This window comes from Pogona vitticeps, chromosome 1 (assembly GCF_051106095.1).
Source record: "Pogona vitticeps strain Pit_001003342236 chromosome 1, PviZW2.1, whole genome shotgun sequence".
Taxonomy (NCBI): domain Eukaryota; kingdom Metazoa; phylum Chordata; class Lepidosauria; order Squamata; family Agamidae; genus Pogona; species Pogona vitticeps.
Genome location: NC_135783.1, coordinates 162,509,952 through 162,529,532, shown reverse-complemented (window position 1 = coordinate 162,529,532; position 19,581 = coordinate 162,509,952). Strand labels below are relative to the sequence as shown.

The window sequence follows — 19,581 nt, the reverse complement described above, 5'->3', positions numbered from 1 at the left end:
TTAAAAAAATAATACATCTTTTTTCAAGTTTAGCAAACTATATGCTTTATATTTCAGATGTGGTTTGGTGGTGATGGTTGACACATTTGTTGAGTGGCTGATTTGTGACAAATACATCGTTACAGACAATGACACAGGCAGTAGAAAGGAAATCCTCAATACCCACAGAACAGTGAAGTGGAGATAAATGATACCTTCCAGAAAAGCAGAATGGATCCATGCCATACTGTTTGAGTCAGATAAGGTTTACAGAGTGTATAGAATAATCAATACTGTACATTCCAGTTCATCTGTTGTTGTCCATGAATTACACATTAGGTAAGGCAACGGTCTTATGATCAGAGCTAACTCTCCTAGGACAGCTGAACAATTCTGACAATCATTTAGCTTCCTGAAAAAAAAGGGTCTGAGAGCTCAGGAAACATGGGCTTTAACTCCCCAAATGATAACACTAGGGCTCTGATGCCTTCCTATGGGGATTTCTCTGATTTGTATGCTGAAGACCGTGTAACAAACACCTCTGTTGAATTACTGTTGCTTACTCTGAGTAATAAGGCTCACTATCTGCAAGGTACAAGTAATACAAATCCAGATTGATCTGTCCCTCAGGTCAATGTCTGGTATGCCAAACTGAATAGAATTAAGCTCACAGTGACCAGCCTAATTAAGGAAAGGAAAGGAAATCCTAATTCTATACACACATCAAAGCCACCTACTACAGAGGCTAATACAAAGGGCTGAGTCACCAGTATTGCATAATTTTAAATTAGTTTGAATTCTTTGGGGGAATATAAACATGTATATGGGATACAATTACTGGATGAATAATGAGGGAATTATGAGAATAAAAGACTGGATAAAACAAATGCAAGATACGGAACAGATAAGAGAGATACTGGGAGAAGAGGGGATTTCATGGTTAAATAAACATAGAATTTCTGTTTCAAAAGTGAAAGCCTGCAAGTATAACAGGAGATGCCACCCATTAATCAAACTGTCATGTAGTTAGATGTAACATTCACATAGTGGCTTCCAGTTCATAAGAAAGGTATGCTCAGTAACTCTCTTGCCCATAGTAACTCACTTGCTGGGACTGTATAATCTCACAGATTTAATGAACTCTCCTTCAGCTATTTAAGTTTCTGGTAACTAGAAGACAAAATCAGATAAAATCAAAGAAAATCCTTATTGTGAAACATTCTAGGATGGAAGGTTGATCTATAAGTGCACAGTATCCCTTTTCTCAAGAAATTCTTGAAGTCAGCATTGTAATATTTATACTGTTGTTACTTTTGCACCTGGCTCCTAATTCAAGGGTAAACGTTCTAGCTTCAGTAGGGATCATTTAAAATTATACTATCATTGCAATATAGTAATCTAGCTTCCCCTAGTGGCACAGTTTAGAGCACATTCTGCCCTGTTCCTCGCCTCTACCCACAAAGCTGTCTCAAAGGAAAAAAACCAAAGCAGCTTGGAGAGGAAAAGAGGTGATCCTGTGATGGCTGATCCAAATGCAGAGGGGTTACAGATGATTCCAGCAACTGCTATAGCTGGTTGAAGGGGACCAAACCTTCAGGAAAGACGGCCTTGGTTCCATTTGACCAGCCAGAGCAGCCCTTAGCTTTCATCTGCAAGTGGATGTCCTGAGCACGTTGTACTTCCCTCTGGCTTGCCTTCAGGTTGTCACACCTGCAACATATAAGAACCGAGGTTTACACAAATGCATTGGTTTACACAAATGCACCCTGGAACATACACAGGCACCCATGGCAAGGATATTTTCCCTTGCAGACAGAGATCACCAGCAAATATTTTAAAAATTAAAAGAAAATAGAAAATTTTGGAGTGGGGGTCGGTGAGGGGGAGATAGTTTATAGTGCTACTTTAACCTAACCAATCAAAGTCCTCACAGGAGAATCAGTCACACATCCCACATTGACAAACACACAAGTATAACAAAGTGTAACAAAAACTCAGGATAGCTACCTAAAAGAAGAGGGAGATTATAATTTATCATGCAGCCAGCCTAGCAAACAAAGTTGTACTCTCCCTTTGCCACAACCTCAATACAAAGTGGTTGCTCAATCCTGTGGATGGAGAACAAATGTCCAGGGAATCAATCTGAGCCCTCCTCAGGTACTTTACTATGGGAGTTTGCAGATGAAGTTTTGGCTTTCATTGGGGCTTCAGCCATAAAACTTTGGCATTTCTGTATTTTGCTAATATATTAAGTTTCATTTTTCCCTGACATGCAATTTATGTCAAGTATTTCTTTTTTCAAATATCAGCAAACTTTAGTGAATAGTACACACGTGCAGGAACAAACCCAACAGGACCCAGTATGATTCATGAAAATTGTCATCAGGCCCTTGAGGATTCCCCATGGTTAACATCATATAATGACATTTTAATGTTGTTTTAGAGGGATTTAAATAATCTTAGTATATACTAATACTAGTACCAATGCCAGACAAATACAATACCAGTATTAATACTATGTGTTCTGCCATGTTGCCTTTTAAATTATTTTTAGTTATTTCTATGTTGCCTTTTGTGTATCTGGACTGATAGGTCTCATCTTGTTTTTTCGCATGGTTATTATGTTTAGTGCTTTTAAAAGTATTATCCTGTTTCACTGTGTTGTGAACCTCCAAGAGTGGCTTTGGTAGCCAGATGGGTGGTATAGAAGTAAATGAATCAATGAATGGATGGATGAATGAATGAATGAATGAATGGATGGATGGATGAATGAACGAACGAACACACACACACACACACACACACACACACACACACACACACACACACACACACACACACACACACACACACACACACACACACACACACACACACACACACACACATACATACATACATACATACATACATACATACTAGAACTGCAGAGCTGGAAAGGACCCTATAGATCATTGAGTTCAGCCCCTTGTCAAGGAGGCACAGTTGGGGAATCAAACTCACAGCTGACTTCACAGCCAGATACCCAAACCAGTAGTGTTGCTCCAGCAGTGTTACTCAAGGCTGTCCCTGAAACATGCTTTCCTCTTTCTCAACTGCAAGCTGTTAGCCTCACTCAATTAGCAGCTGGAGAAGCTGAGAACACCCAGGAGTCCAAGATTTTGCACCTGTGAAGACACAGGGTTCAAGCACATCACGATACATGGTGTGTAGCAGCAACAGCACAAAGTGTTCCCTTTATCTTTTGGTGTACCCCTCCCCCCTTTAATGAAGCAACACTGGAGAAAGAGACCTCTCTTTCGTCAGCTGCCAGTTGTCACTCAAGCATCAGTTTTCACACAGCAGCCCCAGCTGTACCTGCTTGACAGCTGCTGGGGGCAGCTCAACGACTAGGCACGTGGCAACATCTTCAATGGACAAAGGAAGCAGTTTTTAAAAAACCTGTATTGAGGGCACATACCACTGGGGTGCGCGTGCCTTGTCAGGAACCTGCTAAAATGGACACACAAGAATCTTCTGTGTTTTCACACCCTCCACACTACTAGAACCCTCTTTCTTTCCTGAAGGAATTTCAACCACTTAGTAACTCATGAGAGATGTACCTATGTTTGGATAATTTATCCTGATTTGAGTCTTGATTTGAGTGTATGGATTGGGCACTATCTGTTAGGTTCCAGGGCTCCCTGGGGCTCTCTTTTGCCCTGGGGAAGACTTTTAATTGCCCAAACACTCTTGGATCATTGCTGGTGCTCCTAACACTGATGATGGGATGAGTTTTGGTGATTTCTCCAACACATAGCATGACAGGAAACGGGATGGTTGTACTTACCTCCTGGACTTCCCTGATGCCCACTATGCAGGCAGATTCAAAAGATGCTAAGCGAGGAAGAAGGGAGATGCCCAAGGAGGAAATGGCTATAGCCTTGGTTTCTCTTTTAAAAATCATTATGCCTTAAAGTTAGTAAAAAGCTCATTTCCTTGATACTGCATTCTTTTGCATCATTCATATTAATCCAGTTAAAGTGGACTAATTTTATCCTCTATTCTGTTTTGTCTCCATTCTGTCTTTCTGTCAGATTCTAACAAGAGATTCTTTTGAATTGTTCCGGTTGTGAGTGTACTCAGCTCTCCCACTTTTAAATTGTTCTTTCTGAATAAACCAACAATGTAAGCATTGACATCATTGCATGACTTTTCCTTTAACAGGTCCACAGTTAAATATAATGTTCATTTGCTATATAATAAGAAAGAACATGGTGACAATAGAAATTCATTAAGAATATTTCTAAGTGTCCCAGAGAACCTCCAAAATCCAGATTGAGGTGAAACTGAACACCTGATTAGTCCTGGTATAGTCCTGCTTCTTGCTTTTTTGCATCTTAAAAAAGCATGTGGATCACTTTGCCCTTGCACGGAGCTTTCACCCCATCCCGGCTTTCTGTAACATCATGCCTAATGAAAAGTTTTTATTTTGTGTAATCTTAAAAGTTTGCACATATCATGTTGTGTCTTTTTAGTGGGCCTAATAAAGATATCACTTCACTGTGGATTCTGCAGTTTGTCCTGCAGTCAACACAATTTCTCCTGCGTCTTGGAACAACTTGTTTGTTGATACTTGCAATATAATTGTGTGACTTTTAATAAGCAGAAGCCAAGCAAGTACAGGAACGTGAATGCAGTGCTGTCCCCACTCACCATTTCCTAGGCACCAGAGAAAAGAACCGACGAGAGACAGTACATGAAAAAGGACATGGTTATAAGGAGGTTCATCTCCTTGAAACCACACACTTCCTTACATTCCATAGTAATGTAATTCATATGGGGATATAAAGAAGCATGTAATCTCAAAAAGCAAAATCTGTCCTTCCCTCTTTGTAGTATGACACCAGTGCATAAGAAAATAGGACTTTCCAAAAGAATAGTTTGGGAATCAGTGGGCTTTCTGGGTACAACTGCTTGGGCTCATTCATGAAAAATTGCTGCTTTCTATTTGCAACCTTCCCCTCTTTCTTCAACACTTCTTCCTTTGTTTTTTTGCCACAGAAAAAAAAATTAGGAGAAAAAGCTAGAACAGCAGGACAGTATCCTTTGGACAGTTATATCAGTCAAAACAAACAAACAAAACAAAAACAAAATAAAGAAGAGAAAAATGTTGTGGAAGCCTAAGACTAGCAGCTATATTTCAACATGAGGTTTCATGAATTGAGTCCACTTCCTCAGAGTCTCATGCCTGAGGAAGTGGACCTGATCTACAAAAGATCACATTAAAATATATCTGTTAGTCTTCAAAGTGCCACACCATTTTTGTCTTCTTTATTTTGTTTTTGTTTTTTGTTTCGTTTCTTGTCTGATATACTTGCACACACTAACACAGCTACCGCTTTGAAAACTACAACTTTTGACAGGTGGTGCTCTCAATCTGGAAGCACATTTTAATGCCTTGGGCTATATTTTTCCATACTGCAGTAGTTGTGCTTCTTTGACACTTGAAGAATTGCCACCTGAACAATTGATCAAGTACCGATACCGCTTCTCATAAACAGCAGTACAGGATGAAGGTGCTACAAGGGTATGCCTCTGGAATGCTAATTTTTAAAATTACTGTGAAACTTCTTAGTCACAGCCATTAACTATTGCCATTTATTCACTTCATTACCTGTCATCACAACAGACCAGGACTAGAAGCAAATAAAGATGCTAATCTTAGATGTGAAGCATAATCGCAAACAAAGATAACGTCAGCTCAAACATACAACTATGCTTATTTGCTTTCTTGCTGCGATTGTCACTGACAAAAATTGGCCATAATTAATGATACCAATAGAATTTTATCTGACAGCACTAATGTAACAAAAAACATTAGCCTTATTTGATAACATCAGCCATTAACCAGGCAGCTAAAATGATGGTAGTGTAAAGGGATTTCTCTTTCCCATTAATCTTTTTATTATAGGATTATAGGATTTTAAGAGTATAGCATTATAATATTTTATGTGATTTGCATTTTACTATTGTTATTAAACACATGTATACACATCTGAAAAATATATTTGGAAAATTTTTATGGCTGCCCAAAAGAGTCATTGCAGAGTGTGTGTGTGTGTGTGTGTGTGTGTGTGTGTGTGTGTGTGTGTGTGTGTGTGTGTGTGTGTGTGTGTGTGTGTGTGTGTGTGTGTGTGTGTGTGTGTGTGTGTGTGTGTGTGTGTGTGTGTGTGTGTGTGTGTGTTTGATTGTGTGTCTGTGGAAAATGGCAGATGCTATGAAAATTATAAAGGCTGTGGATTGAGTCATGGTAGGAGAAATGGCTCCCTGCTCATCAAATAACTCTCTGTCTCAAAAACGATGCCTCTTAGGCAAGATGTGTTTTAGAAAAGATGATAGAATAACACTAAGGCATCTACACACTAGTAGGCAACTGTGCTACTTTTCTGACTTTCTCAAAGGAACTGTATTTCTTAAAGAAGAAAAGAGAGAGAAAAATAGAATCAGCATAGCGAAAAAGAGAGAATTATCGACATATGATGATGTCATGTTGACAATAGCCCAGCTTCAAAAAATGGAAATGATAGAGTCATGGCCATTCAAAAGAAAAAAAAAAGCTGCTGGAGGCAGCTTCTACAGTGTTGAACGCAGGTTTGCAGTTCTGTACATAGCTTAGAGACAAACAGCAGTGCTGGGCAGTGGAAATGACCACAAGACAGCACCCAGTCCTGGTTCAAAGGACTTGAGCCCTTTATTTCACCTAAAAGAAATAAGTCTGGACATGGATCATAGATGTGCTGGCATCACTTGCAATTTCAGTCCATGTCACTGGCCTGTTCATAACAGGAAGAATGGGAGAAAAGAGAGAAAGGATTAGCTGTTCTAACCACTATACCAAACTGCCTCCCAGTTTCTGGAATCCCGAGGAAGGTTTGTGTGGTGCTGGTGAGGTAAACTGAGTCTCCCGGGGGGGGGGGGGGGACACACACAAAATATTGTGGCACTCTGAAGACCAAAAGATTTGTTTCAGTGAGCTTTTGTGGATTACCATGGTGTGTCTGAAGAGATTGATTCTGTTCTACAAAAGCTCACTCTCAATCTTTTAGTCTTTAAGGGACACTATTTGCCCCCATCCTACTTTCACCTTTAGTTCTGCCAACTTAGAATGGGAAATGCACTCAGTGGCACCATCAGGACAGAATTTTGAAGAAGTCCAAGTTCTAACTAAGCAGGCTGGTGGGAGGGACTGCCACACAAAGCAGGACTGGCAGGCAAAGTTTTGAAGCAAGTACACACTGCCATCTAAGGGGCCCTACTTGTAAAACCATTGCATTTAGAGCCATCTAGTCTTACTCAGCATGCTTCTTTTAACTTTGCTATTCTTTATTCTCCCATGATTATTCAAGTGTCTAGTTTGCAAATGAACATTCTTGCATTTTTATTTTTATTTTTAGGTTTTGAGTACAATGGATCAAAGACAGGATCGTAAAGAAAAAAAAACAAGTAAAGAAAATGAATAAATACAGAAATGCTATCCCACATAGCACCAGTGGGGAAAGCTGCAGCTCAAATAAAATTAGGCTTAGAAAAATAAAAGTTCCATGCATGCAAAACTTCCCAGATAATTTTTTTGGTGGTATTTCTGTAGATTTTGAGGTGTACCCATACTTGCTCTTGTCCTTTTCTTTCATGTGGATGGAGCCACATTAGCTACAACTTGATCAGAACTCAGAATAAAATTCATTATTAGTATACAAGATATGACAGAGCTTGGAATGGTACTTATTGAACGGTCCTATTGGTTTAATCATATGACTGTTACTATTGCCATGTGCTGGTCACAAAAGCAAATGTTGCATTGCATATTTTTACTACAGTGACATCCCAGAAAAATAAAGGGGAATGTTCTCTGTCTCCCTCTAGGCGCCAATTCTCATACTGCATGTTGAAAAACAAGATGATACACAATCCTTATCACTTAGGACTGGTAACAGAATGGCATAAAACTTGAAACATTCTTCCAAAATGCTACCTGAAGATTGGAAACAAACACACATACACACACACACACACAGACAGACAGACACACAGACAGACAGACAGACAGACAGACAGACACACACACACACACACACACACAAACATACACACACACAAACAGCCCAGGGGGTGGGGGTGGGAAGGAAACCCAGAACAGTCCAAGGAGGATTTGGGTCAAGAGGTACAGAATGTTTATACAGTATTACCATCCTCATAGATCCCCCACTGTAGAATTCAAGAGAGGACAAATGGAGAGAGGAGAGGAGAGGGAATTGGACTATGTGGAACGAGGCCATGGGTGGCTGGCAGGCTGGAACACATCACAACAATTTTGTTACAGTTCCACCTGTCTGCACTGGTTCCCAATTACAATCTGTCTTTAGGAAATTTTGCTGCTATTGTGCATTACCTACCATAATATCCTGTGCATTAATGTGACACCTTCATCTAAAATGAACAGTAATATTTTACATCAATTGTTGTACCTTCTCTTATTTTCCTTGAGTGTCAAAACCTGAACTCTTCTTCAACCACGAACATGAATGCACACCCAAAGTTTATCACACTTTTAAGAAAGTAGCTTGCCTATAGTGGTTCTCTAGAACCTCATGTTCATGAACAAGAACGATTAGACTTGGCAAATAATAAGATTGACTTTGCATAACTCTTTTCTTTTCGTGAAACTTTCCAAAGCCCTGTAGCTTTGATATGGAACACATTTTTTTGTGACAAGGACATTTTCCGATTAGGAAATGGCAAAAAGAAATATCAGAAGTAAATGATCAATGAAGATGTTTCTAGGAATTGCCAGCGGCGGTGCTGAACTCTAACCCACAAAGCCATGTGGGTATATAATAGACAAGTGGATTGAGCCTGATGGGAGGACAATAACTCCGTCGTCTCTGCCCTAGGCACATCTGTTCATTCTTGGCATTTTATATACAATGGGAGACAGATAGGTGCAGCTGTTTTACAGGTTCCACAGCACTAAAGCATAGCAGTCTTTCCATTAGTGAAATCTTAGAACTATGTGATCATATGAAAATAGGAGCTCATGCACTTGTGTTGCTTGACTGCTTGAAAGTTACCCTTCTAGTCTGGCGAATGGGATGTGCCTATGTGTATATACACACCGTATGTACTATAGGACCTTTCAGTTGAAGGACAGCAACAGTCAAGGGCTTACTCAGTAGAAGAGATGCATAGATCCTGCTATGCTAGAGCTCAGAATAGTCAGCTGTTATACACAGGGACTGCACAACTGAAATTCCTGGATCCACTGGATGTAAATATAGCTTATCCCATCTATCCTAGCAAAGGACTTGTGTTCATCTATACATTCCCTTTTCATGTTGTCAGAAACATGGGCAGCAGCCCTGGTTGTCTTAAGGGTGATTTATAAGGTCATAGCAACCGTCCAAATTATGCATTGCCAGCAGATGCTGCAATTGCCAAAGTAATTCCATGCCAAACAACAACAACAACAACACACACAAACAAACAAATAAAACCTCTGCAAAACTCCCTGGACACATGAAGGAGACACATATTAGCTTCTACCTGATGTGCTAGTTTGTCAGATGCTATGAATTTGTAAATGGAGGTGTGGTGCAGCATACAGTTCTCTCCTTTAGTATGAAGTGGTAAGAACCCTACCATGTGATCATTAATCTGAAAGTTTTCCTCGGCTGCAAAATGATGCATTCAGTTGTTAAGGCTGATGTGATGTTTCCAACGTGCCTCAGCCTCTAATCTTTCTCCACTCACTTTCCCCACAGTTCTTGGTTTATCTATCACAGACAGAAAAGTCCTCCTCTATGTAAATGATAGACTACAAGATAAGAAAATTTTCAACATGATATATGAGCCAGAGATTCTGAGGCTTATGAATTCATCTGGCCTACTTAGAAAATCCGTCGGATAGTTCTGAAATAAATATGGTTGCAGCTACTTGGTGTAGAAGCTTGGAAACTACTCATTAATAACACAGAAGATCCCACCCTTGTAGCTTTCCTATTCTTTCCTGTTCTTGCTTCTCCCGCCAAGTATTCAAAGGGGTAGCTCAAATGAAAAATAAAACAGATCACACGTAAAATAAGAACCTTTTAATTGTGAAACAAACCGCTCCAAATGCCCGAGTCTGGACAGACCCAATGTTACACCACAAAGGCTCTTTTAGCCTTAAGTTAGCAGCCAGATCCCTTGTTGTTTAGTGTAGTCATACACACTAGAATAGGCCAATTGAATCAATGGAGATTTGGTGAGTCATCTTCTCTGTAAGTTCCATTGATTCACAGACACTCAATCTGTGACTTATTTTATCATGGTAAACTGCAGTTAGAGTAAGTCTATTTGAGTCAATATAACTTACACAGCAACTGACTTACTAGATCCCCACTGATTCAATGAGCCTACTCTAGTGTCATTTATTCCAGTGTGCAACAGAAATCTGGCCAGCATAAAAGGGATAATGAAGTAAGTTAAAGAGTAACATCCTTGCATGAACTGATTCTATAGCCCAGTTCAGGCATTCTTAAGCATGTGTTCTCCACGTGCGATTCTGTGAGCGTGTTAGCCACACCGCCTCCAACATTGCTTTCAAAGAACAAAAGTGTCAGTGTGAAGAAAGAAGCTGCTGTATCTATAGGCTCCCCAGGTGAAAAATGGGATTCTGGCTCACATAGACAACATATGAAAATATAATTTATTTATTTATTTCAAACATTTCTATCCCACCTTTCTTCAGACCATCTCTTTTTCATGCTGAAAGTGATAACAGAGAGATGAGGCTAACACCTCCCCATGACATGTGGGGAACACACATTTTAACAACGCCTAAATACAGCTTACGTTTGCAACCTCATGAATGCCAGCCTTTAGATCCTGATGAATATGTCTACCCACCCACCCTCTGGATAGACGGAATCCTTTCTTTTACATGTTGCCTGGCTCCTCCTCGCAAGCAGGGAGCAGTGTGTTGGTTTCCTGTTCCAAAATTTGAGATGGGTGTCACCCTGTTCCTGTCATGATACTCAGACATTGTTAAAGCTGCAGTAAGCTTCCTGTTCATAATTCATTTCTGCAGATCATAAATGACACACAAAACATTGTGCCACAGTGCCACAAATACTATCCTATGCATGCTTGTGCTCAATGAGGTCTAGGAGTATTGCTGAGGGATGGTGCTGGTCTTGGCCTGAACTCAGATCAATTCTAGATTCCTCACAAGCACTGTGCTTAATATTTAGGATATCTTGGACTACAGCATGAAAGATTCAGAACCCATTAACAACCACCTTAAATATTTCTATGCCAGCCAAAACAACATTTCTGATGTGGGAAGAGATTTACCCTTGGTTAGGTACAAGAAGTAGTTCTGCAGTGTGTAAATAACAGACAAAATCTCGTTGCTTAGTGGAACTTGCAGAGGACTTGACTGACCAAATCCAAATTCAGTGGGCTTACTCTAGCTGTAACTTACTATCAGATTTCAGTCATAGAGTAATAGAGATGTCCTCTAGCTCCTTGGAATTTCAGAATATTTGGCAAAATCACTCCCTGATTGCCAGTTAAGTATCAATCTATTCCTTGAGTTTTCAGGGCCACATCCTGAGACCAGAGAGCAGGCTTTTGTCACAAAGGTGGATGCATGCAAGAGAAATAGCTAGACTCTTCTGACATCACAGAGGTGGGCTAGGCCAGTGGTTCTCAAACTTGGGTCCCCACATGTTCTTGGACTGGACCTCCCAGAAGCTTTCCTCATTAGCTGTGTTGGCCAGGATTTCTGGGAGCTGCAGTCCAGGAACATCTGGAGGCCCAAGTTGAGAACCGCTAGGCTAGGCAGTAGTTGAGAGGGGACCAGAGCTACTTCTGAGAGAGTCAGTTGTGGAAATGGGCATGAGGGAAATGGGTCCAGAGTACAAGTAAGACTCAACTAACTAGGTAATATGCCAAGTCATAGCAGAGGAAACTCCACATTTGTTTCAGGCGTCACCAGGCGACAAATGCAATCAGCAACTCCAGCAGTTGCTCCTGCTCCTGCTTGCATTCTGAGCTGCCTTAACCCCCCACATGATACAGGTGGAGTTTTTCCTGCTCTCTGCTTCTCCTGGGACTTGCCAAAGAAGGCTCATGAGTCACCACACTGTTCTTCTACTCCTTTCCTGGCTTCAAATGGCATGGTGGATCTCAGTGCACACATCCGCAGGATTGTATCTCAGCCTCCTCCTCTCACCTTTGGCTGCACTAAGGCAGCACAGGTGTGACATGCATAAAAACATCTTCATGCTGATCATGTGAGTGCTTGTCCCAAATGGAAATGAGCGACTGCAGAAACACATCACAAAATGTTTTCTCCTTAACTGCCATTTACCTTTAGATTTGTCTCCACTATTAAGACCCATGCCTTGAGATCAGGCAACCTCAATCACCCCCATATAGTTTGTCACAATTTGTTTTTAAATATCAACAGCTTTTACTCGTTTTTCTTGGTTTTTTAAGTGCTGCAGTTTTTTCCCTTTAAAAGGACAGCAATGCCCTATTTTTGCCTCAATATTTGGTTATGGGATTCATGTCCCTTCCCTTTCTTTCTAAGAAGCAAGCTCTGTCATAGGCAGATTAAGTTAGGTTCTTTAGCTTATACACAAGGAGGCAGTTCAGCATTTCTGCTTAGCTGATGGTGGATGGACAATCCATTTGGCAGCACAGACTTATCCTGTACATGTTTACTTAGATATTAGTAAAACTTTGGAATTCCACCAACATACATGTGTATTTATTTGCAATTTCACAGTCTCTATTTTTTACTCTCACAAGAATATTGCACACACCATGTACTTCTATAACGAATTACAATAAAATTGCACATTATATTTTCAGTGTATGAATAAGAACATCATGCTTCTTGGAACATGTATTGCACCTATATAATCATAACTAGAGATCCAGAAATGGCTCCAGTTCTTTGATGATAACATGTGTTTTCTGTATTTTAAGGTGTGAAGCAGCTATTGGTTTTATTTTCCTGTTTAGACATGAGCCACTTTCAAATACCTTGCATTAAATTTAGCACTACTGATATCAAGAAGTAGATACATAGAAATCAATGAGACTACTATGACTAAGAAATTCCATGCATTTCAGTGAGTCTGCTCTAGATAGGACTAACATGGCATTCAGGTTCTTATTAGTACACCATTTAAAGAGAGGCATATTATATACAGCATTATACAAGCAACAGACCGTGAACATGAAAAATAGGTTATGTAGTAAAATTTAGGAATTACCTCATAAGTCACCAGAGCCTTCCTCTTGAAGCTTGTTCTGTGTATGGGTTGTGATTCCATCATCCAAATTTGAGTGTTAGTGTATTAGTGCTATTTTAAAGCATGCAGCTCAACCTGATAATATGCCTTCCTTGAATTATATTTTTTTCCCTGAAGAGGCTTAAATCCTTAGGAATGGCTTTGTTTAGGGCTGTTGCTGACTTTCAAAATTATTATAGAACAGCTTCTGTGCTACCTTTACCATTATAACCTGTACCTTTGTTTATGAAATTCCTTTTTTAAGTGTCATGTGACTTATAGTCTCACCTCCTCACAAATTTCCTACACACTGTATCCTACTTCCTATGGTTATATTTTACTTAAACCCAGCATACTCTATTCTATACTGTTCTATTCCTCTACCCTCTTGAAATCTTTTCCTGTCTCCTTCAGAACTTCCCTTCTTTGCAATACACCTCTCCTAACATCTCTTCAAAGGTTCTTCATGATTTGCTTTTATTCTTTCATTCCTCCTACTGCTAATGCAATCTCCAGTTTCTCCTGCCTTCCTTTGGGTTATCCTTTTAGTCTTCATTGTTACAGAAAATGCTCTCATAAGTCCTGCATTACCCTTTTTCTACTGGATGTCCCTCCCCACCCCTTTCCTTGGCCTCCCACCTGTCTGCGTCCTTTAGAGGCCATGGCCATCCCCGCACCTCCTGTCCACCTCAATCACTAGTTGTGACAGTCACACAGAGGGCTGTTGAATTACACCTCTTCAGCTGTCCTATACCAGGAGGGGAGGGACCATCTTTAGATTTCACCTCACATATGACGTTCCTACTCTTCAATGTAAGACAGCACGAGGCTGGGAATAAATATTTCTCTTGCAACAGAACCTGCAAGCAGCCGACGAATAGGGTCAAGTCTGAAAATGTTTCCTGTTCATCGCTTCCTAGAAAAAGTCTTGAATGAGTGAAGCTCTGTAAGTGATGAAAATAAAGCATGAAAGAAAAATATATTTATACCTAGCAAGAAACATAAAAAAGATTATCAAAGAAGGGAAATCTGAATTTGCCCTTAAATCTAATCTCATAAAATTTCCTCTCATTTTCAGAGACCAGAAATAGGATTTGCTTATGAAGCGAAAAGTGTTTGGGGAGCATCAACAAATCTGTTCACCTTTCCCCCTCAAAATTGGCAAGTTGTTTAAGTGCTTAGTGGATAAATGAATGTCAGTATCATTTAAAAAGACACCCCACCCCCCCCTATCAGAGCTGGTATTGACTTTTTATTGGTGAAAGCTAATCATTTGCAATTAAGAGTTTACTAACATGGCCAAATAATAGGCCCACACCCTGGCCTGTAGCAGCCTACCCCTACCCCAATATCTTATGTGTTTTTTTTTTCTTTCTGGCTAAGATCCATACAAGAGATGTTGGATCTTGCATTCAGATTCTCAAATCTGCTCACAATGAAGGCTTGGACATTCAGGAGAAACAGACGTCCAGCTGCTGTAACTCACCAGGATGATGGCATCCTGGCCATCAGGATCTTTCCATTGCTCTGCAGACCTTGTGTGGATCATCTGCACAGTGGGTAAAGGTAGTCCATAAAAAGATTCAGCTGAATGTATAGCACTGTATGGCCTGGACTGAACAACAGGAGGCCTCTGCCAGAAGCACAAAACAAGCTGAGGTTTTAACCAGCAGCCAATGCAGCATCTTCATAGACTACACCACATGATTTTGCTGTTCTACTATCATGGTTCCACTGCAGCCATAATTTTGCATTAAATGTGCATTCCTACACATATGTAAACATGGGTGCTGTGTGAAATCAAACACAAGTGGCTAGACCTCATTTTTTTTTGTCATGATGGGCATTTTTAAACATGTTTCTGTACCACATTCAATATCAAAGCGATGCCTCTTGGGAGGATTACCATACCTATGAGATGGCGGTTGCCACCAGGGACTATGGAGGGGTGGCGGGAGAAGGAGCCTTTGCCACTCCCCTCCAGGGACAACTGACAGTGTGCATCTGTCACTCTTGTGGCGGCACCCCATGCCTGGCCCACCTGCAAGGTGTCCTATACCTGGTAGAGGAAGTATGGGCTCCACTCCTCCCAGTAGAAGACTTCTTAGGGGCATTGCCCCAAAAGGCTACAGAAATGAAGCTATGCCCTTGGTGCCCTGAGTTATTAGCTTTATATTCTTGTTGCATATTAGTCTAGTGTGGAATGCACCATCCTCTGCATTCTCTGTGTTGTTTCTTTCTGTCTGCTACTCGTACAAGTGAAAATTTTAGCTACGTAGGTGGTGTCCAGCTTGTTTGACCAGAAACCCAAGGTGGTGTGCAATAGTGAAGCCTAACAGGAAGGGTGGAAGCTGCTGCAGCTACAGAATATATTTTGCCATCTATCCAACCCCTCCCCCTCCCACACACAGAGACCCTCTTTCCCTTCTGTCTCTGGGTTGCTATAGTAACCAGTTTGCCTGAGTTTTGCTCAAATGCTGGGCCCATTTTCCAGATTCCTCTAACACCCATCATCCTAATTGTCTGGCCTAGAAGTACGTCAGCCTCTCTTTCCATCACTGCCTTGTTTGTGTGACACCACAAGGACTTGAGACTGGCCTCGAATCTGAAGGAATGGGATGATGCTGGCAAATATATTTTCTTGCCCTGCCTTGTTCCTTCTTATTTGGATTTTTCTGTCCATATTCTTGGTGTTTCCATAATGAAGCTTCCCTTCCAAAGAATGAGCAACCCAAAGTCAGAGTTCAGGTACTTCATAAATGTCACAATCTTTGTTGCTCATAGTTCAAATTCTTCGCAGAACAGGTGGGCTGGTCCCCCCACCCCCTACGCCACAGGACAGATGCAGTGGCAGAAGAAAAGAGTTTAGAAGTGGAAAAATTGAAAATAGGAGGTCAAATGAAGGTCTTTGTGTTTCAAACACAGGGACCATCTAGTCTATCTTAAATGTAATTTTTCTTACAAAGAAACCATGTTTATATGGAATACAGAGTGCAAACTGACCTGTGCATTATTGCGTTAACCAGACATGGGAGCTTCATATTTGTCTCCCAGGGGAGATGAATATGAAGCCCACTAGCACGGATTTCTTGGCAGTCCTTTCCTACCCTCCAGAACCAGCCCAGTCTACTTACTGGGCTCCTCAGCACACATGCGCCCAGCAGCAGTAACATTGTGTCAATCATGGATATAGTCCTGCTGGAGCTTCCCTGCCTCTCCCCTCAGCTGACTGCTCAGCAGCTGAGCAGGGAAACTCATCTTCCTGCCACATCGCTGGAGTGGTCAGCTGAGGAGACAGGCGGGGCAGCACTAGCGACACTACATCTGCGATTGACACAATGTTACCACTGCTCAATGCGCATCCACCAAAGAGCCTGGTAAGTGGACTTGGCTGGTTCTGGGGGTGGGGAAGGACACCTGTGTTGTCAGGCTTCCATCTTCTCCAGGAGACAAATATAATGTTCCCATGTCTAGTGTTAACAATTACACACCCATCCATTTTTGTTTGTGTATACATGGAAGAAAGCTGTTTGGTGATGGCAATATGGATGCATTTCTGTTCCTATACTGTGTATAGGTTATACCTCATGGACTAGGAAATGGGAATGCAGTCAGAACTAAAGCCCACTCAATAAACAAATACTGGAAGTAATATAGAGTGTGTTGGCCCAATGAGAGTTGGTGAATGCAGAGGCCTGGAAGAAAGGAGGCACCATGGGCTTGAGTGTGTGAAGGTGGGCATAAAGTGCCCTGCTCATTAATTGATAGGACATTGGCTAATGGCTTTGGAAAACACTGAAATATAGGAAAACTGCCTGGCACTGTGTTTGCTGGGAAACTTAATGAATTTCTAGGAAATTCTACTTCTAAAGTAGATGGAAAGAGGTGGTTAACCCGCATCATATTACATAAAGGTTGGGTAAGCCTGAAAATCTATTGAGCACAGATTGCTGCAGAATTCACAATATGCAAATTTATTTATTTATTTATTTATTTATTTATTTATTTATTTATTTATTTATTTATTTATTTATTTATTTATTACCCCATCTTTCCCCTCAAAAGGACTCAAGGCAGATCATATCACTAAAAGACAATATACAAAGCTAAAAACAGAAACTGTACACATATTAAAAAGAATTAAACAAGTATCATATTAAAAATGCTAAATAAAATCACAGCCGCCTAGAGTGGTCGAAATGACTAGATAGGCGGGGTATAAATACAATAAATAAATAAATAAAATTAATAAAAACACATTTAAAGCAAAAGACCACAAAACCCCTCTCAGACTGGCAGTCACTAAAGAAAATCCTGTGTGATGGGAAAGGTCTTTGTCTGCTTGTGGAAGGACAGCAAAGATGGAGCCAATCTTGCCACCTGTGGGAGGAAGTTCCAGACTCTGGGAGCAGCAACAGATTGTCATGAGTTCAGCCAAAGAAGATCTGGAATCAGAGGAGTTAATTACGGCTGAGGAAAATGCTGGGCAATTAGTATCACAGACAGCTGAATCACCGCCAGATTCTCCTCTCCCAGTAGCCAGAGTGAGAGATAAGGTTCAGCAAAGACTCACCACACCGAGGTATGAGGCTCGCATGAATGCTTCTCACAAGAATATCAGGTTGACCAGCCCTGAGTGTTAACAGGATGGAATGTTTCTAGGAATTAGATGATTGTTGTTGCTATATAATTTGTACCCAGAGGCTTGGAAGCTCATGGAAGCAACAATTCCCTGGCTTGCATCCAAACTCCTGCTTGTCTTGAACCTTGTTCTCTTAGCCCTTGGCTTTTGGACTCTGACTTCTGACTACGGTTTGTGTTTCAGCTTTGACAATTTGGCATCTGTTTTGTATCTCCTGAACTTCTGACCTTGGACTGGCTTCTTGGACTTTTGACTGCTGAATCCCCTAGGAATGTGACACAAATAAGTCCCTCTCCCGTATCTCCACCAAGTGCACCTGTGAGTGTGGCGGGACTGACAGAAAGGCTTCCCCTGATGATCTTAATGACTGGGCAGGCTCATAGAGGGAGACATAGTACTTTAGATAGTTTGGACCCAAGCTTTTTAAGGCTTTATAGGTTAAAACTAGCACTTTGAATTGTGCCCGGAAATGGATCGGCAGTCAGTGGAGCTGTTGTAACGGGGGTGTTGGCTTTAGATGGAAAAGAGAAATAGAGTTGGGTGTCTTCCACATATTGGTGACAGCGAACTCCAAAACGCAGTTCATCCTGTACTTTTCAGATGGTCATTTTGTTGTGCAGGACTTAGCATAATCTTATGACAATTCATGATGATGATACCAATCACAAGTTGATTGTAGTTTTAGCAGATTGGTTGTTTGATGCTATGTGATATGATTTTCTCATCATGAATATGGTTGAGAAACTGTTACAGTAATTACTGTATTTTTCGCACCATAAAACACACTTTTTCCCCACAAAACAGGGGGGTGGAAAGTCTGTGTGTCTTATGGAGCGAAGAAAACAGATTATATTTTCCTGTTTTCTTCTCCTAAAAATGGGTGCGTCTTATGGAGCGAAAAATACAGTATATGTAATCTGATAATTGATACTGTTGGATAAGAAAAGCACAAGCTACTCCTTTGAAACACTGAATAATAAGCCTACTGTTCCTTACAACAAGAATGAGGTGCATTCACTATAGAATGCATTTTCAGACCGGAGTATGAAAATGTATGTCATTAGATGTATATCATTCAACTTCTGATAAATTGATTGGTCAATACTTGGTGATGAATATAGAAACCAACTCTCCCTACTGGAAAGCACTGCATTTAAGGAGATGTGCACATTCTTATCTAACAATTCAGTTTTGTAGTTACTGAGAGACAATATTCTTCCAGGAAGCAACTCTCATGGGGGAAAGAGGAGGAGGAAGAAGATCTGGGATGACTGTATTTCATATCTTACCTGTACAAAAAGTATCCTCCCTAGTCATCTCTGCAGGTGTCCAGAGTGGATCCTCACAGCTATGTTTGGATATGGGGCTCTCAGTGCCTTTCCAGGCCCAAACTGTTCTTGGTAAGCTGGGGGGGGGGGAAATCCACCTGAGAATATAAAAAGTGTTTCTCTTAATCACAGTATATCAAAACCTCATCTGAAAATATTGGAGAATAGAGTATATTGTTGGGTTGGCAAAATCAAAAGGAAAAGATGGGAGAAGGAGTAAAAAAGGGAAAAAAAAACATTATGGCACTTTAAAGATTGTTTTATTTTTATCAGTACTTTCATGGATCAAAATCCATTTCTTCAGACT

At 40.7% G+C, this 19,581-nt stretch overlaps 1 long non-coding RNA gene across 1 annotated transcript; it reads right to left on the bottom strand.

The window, feature by feature from the left end:
* Positions 1-1,605: 1,605 nt before the first annotated feature.
* LOC144583628 (uncharacterized) lies at positions 1,606-15,711 on the bottom strand. The gene is made up of 2 exons (XR_013537532.1): positions 13,287-15,711; positions 1,606-1,689 (listed from the first exon to the last, which is right to left on the bottom strand). It is a non-coding gene; the product is annotated as an uncharacterized LOC144583628 (long non-coding RNA).
* Between the last annotated feature and the right edge of the window lie 3,870 nt (positions 15,712-19,581).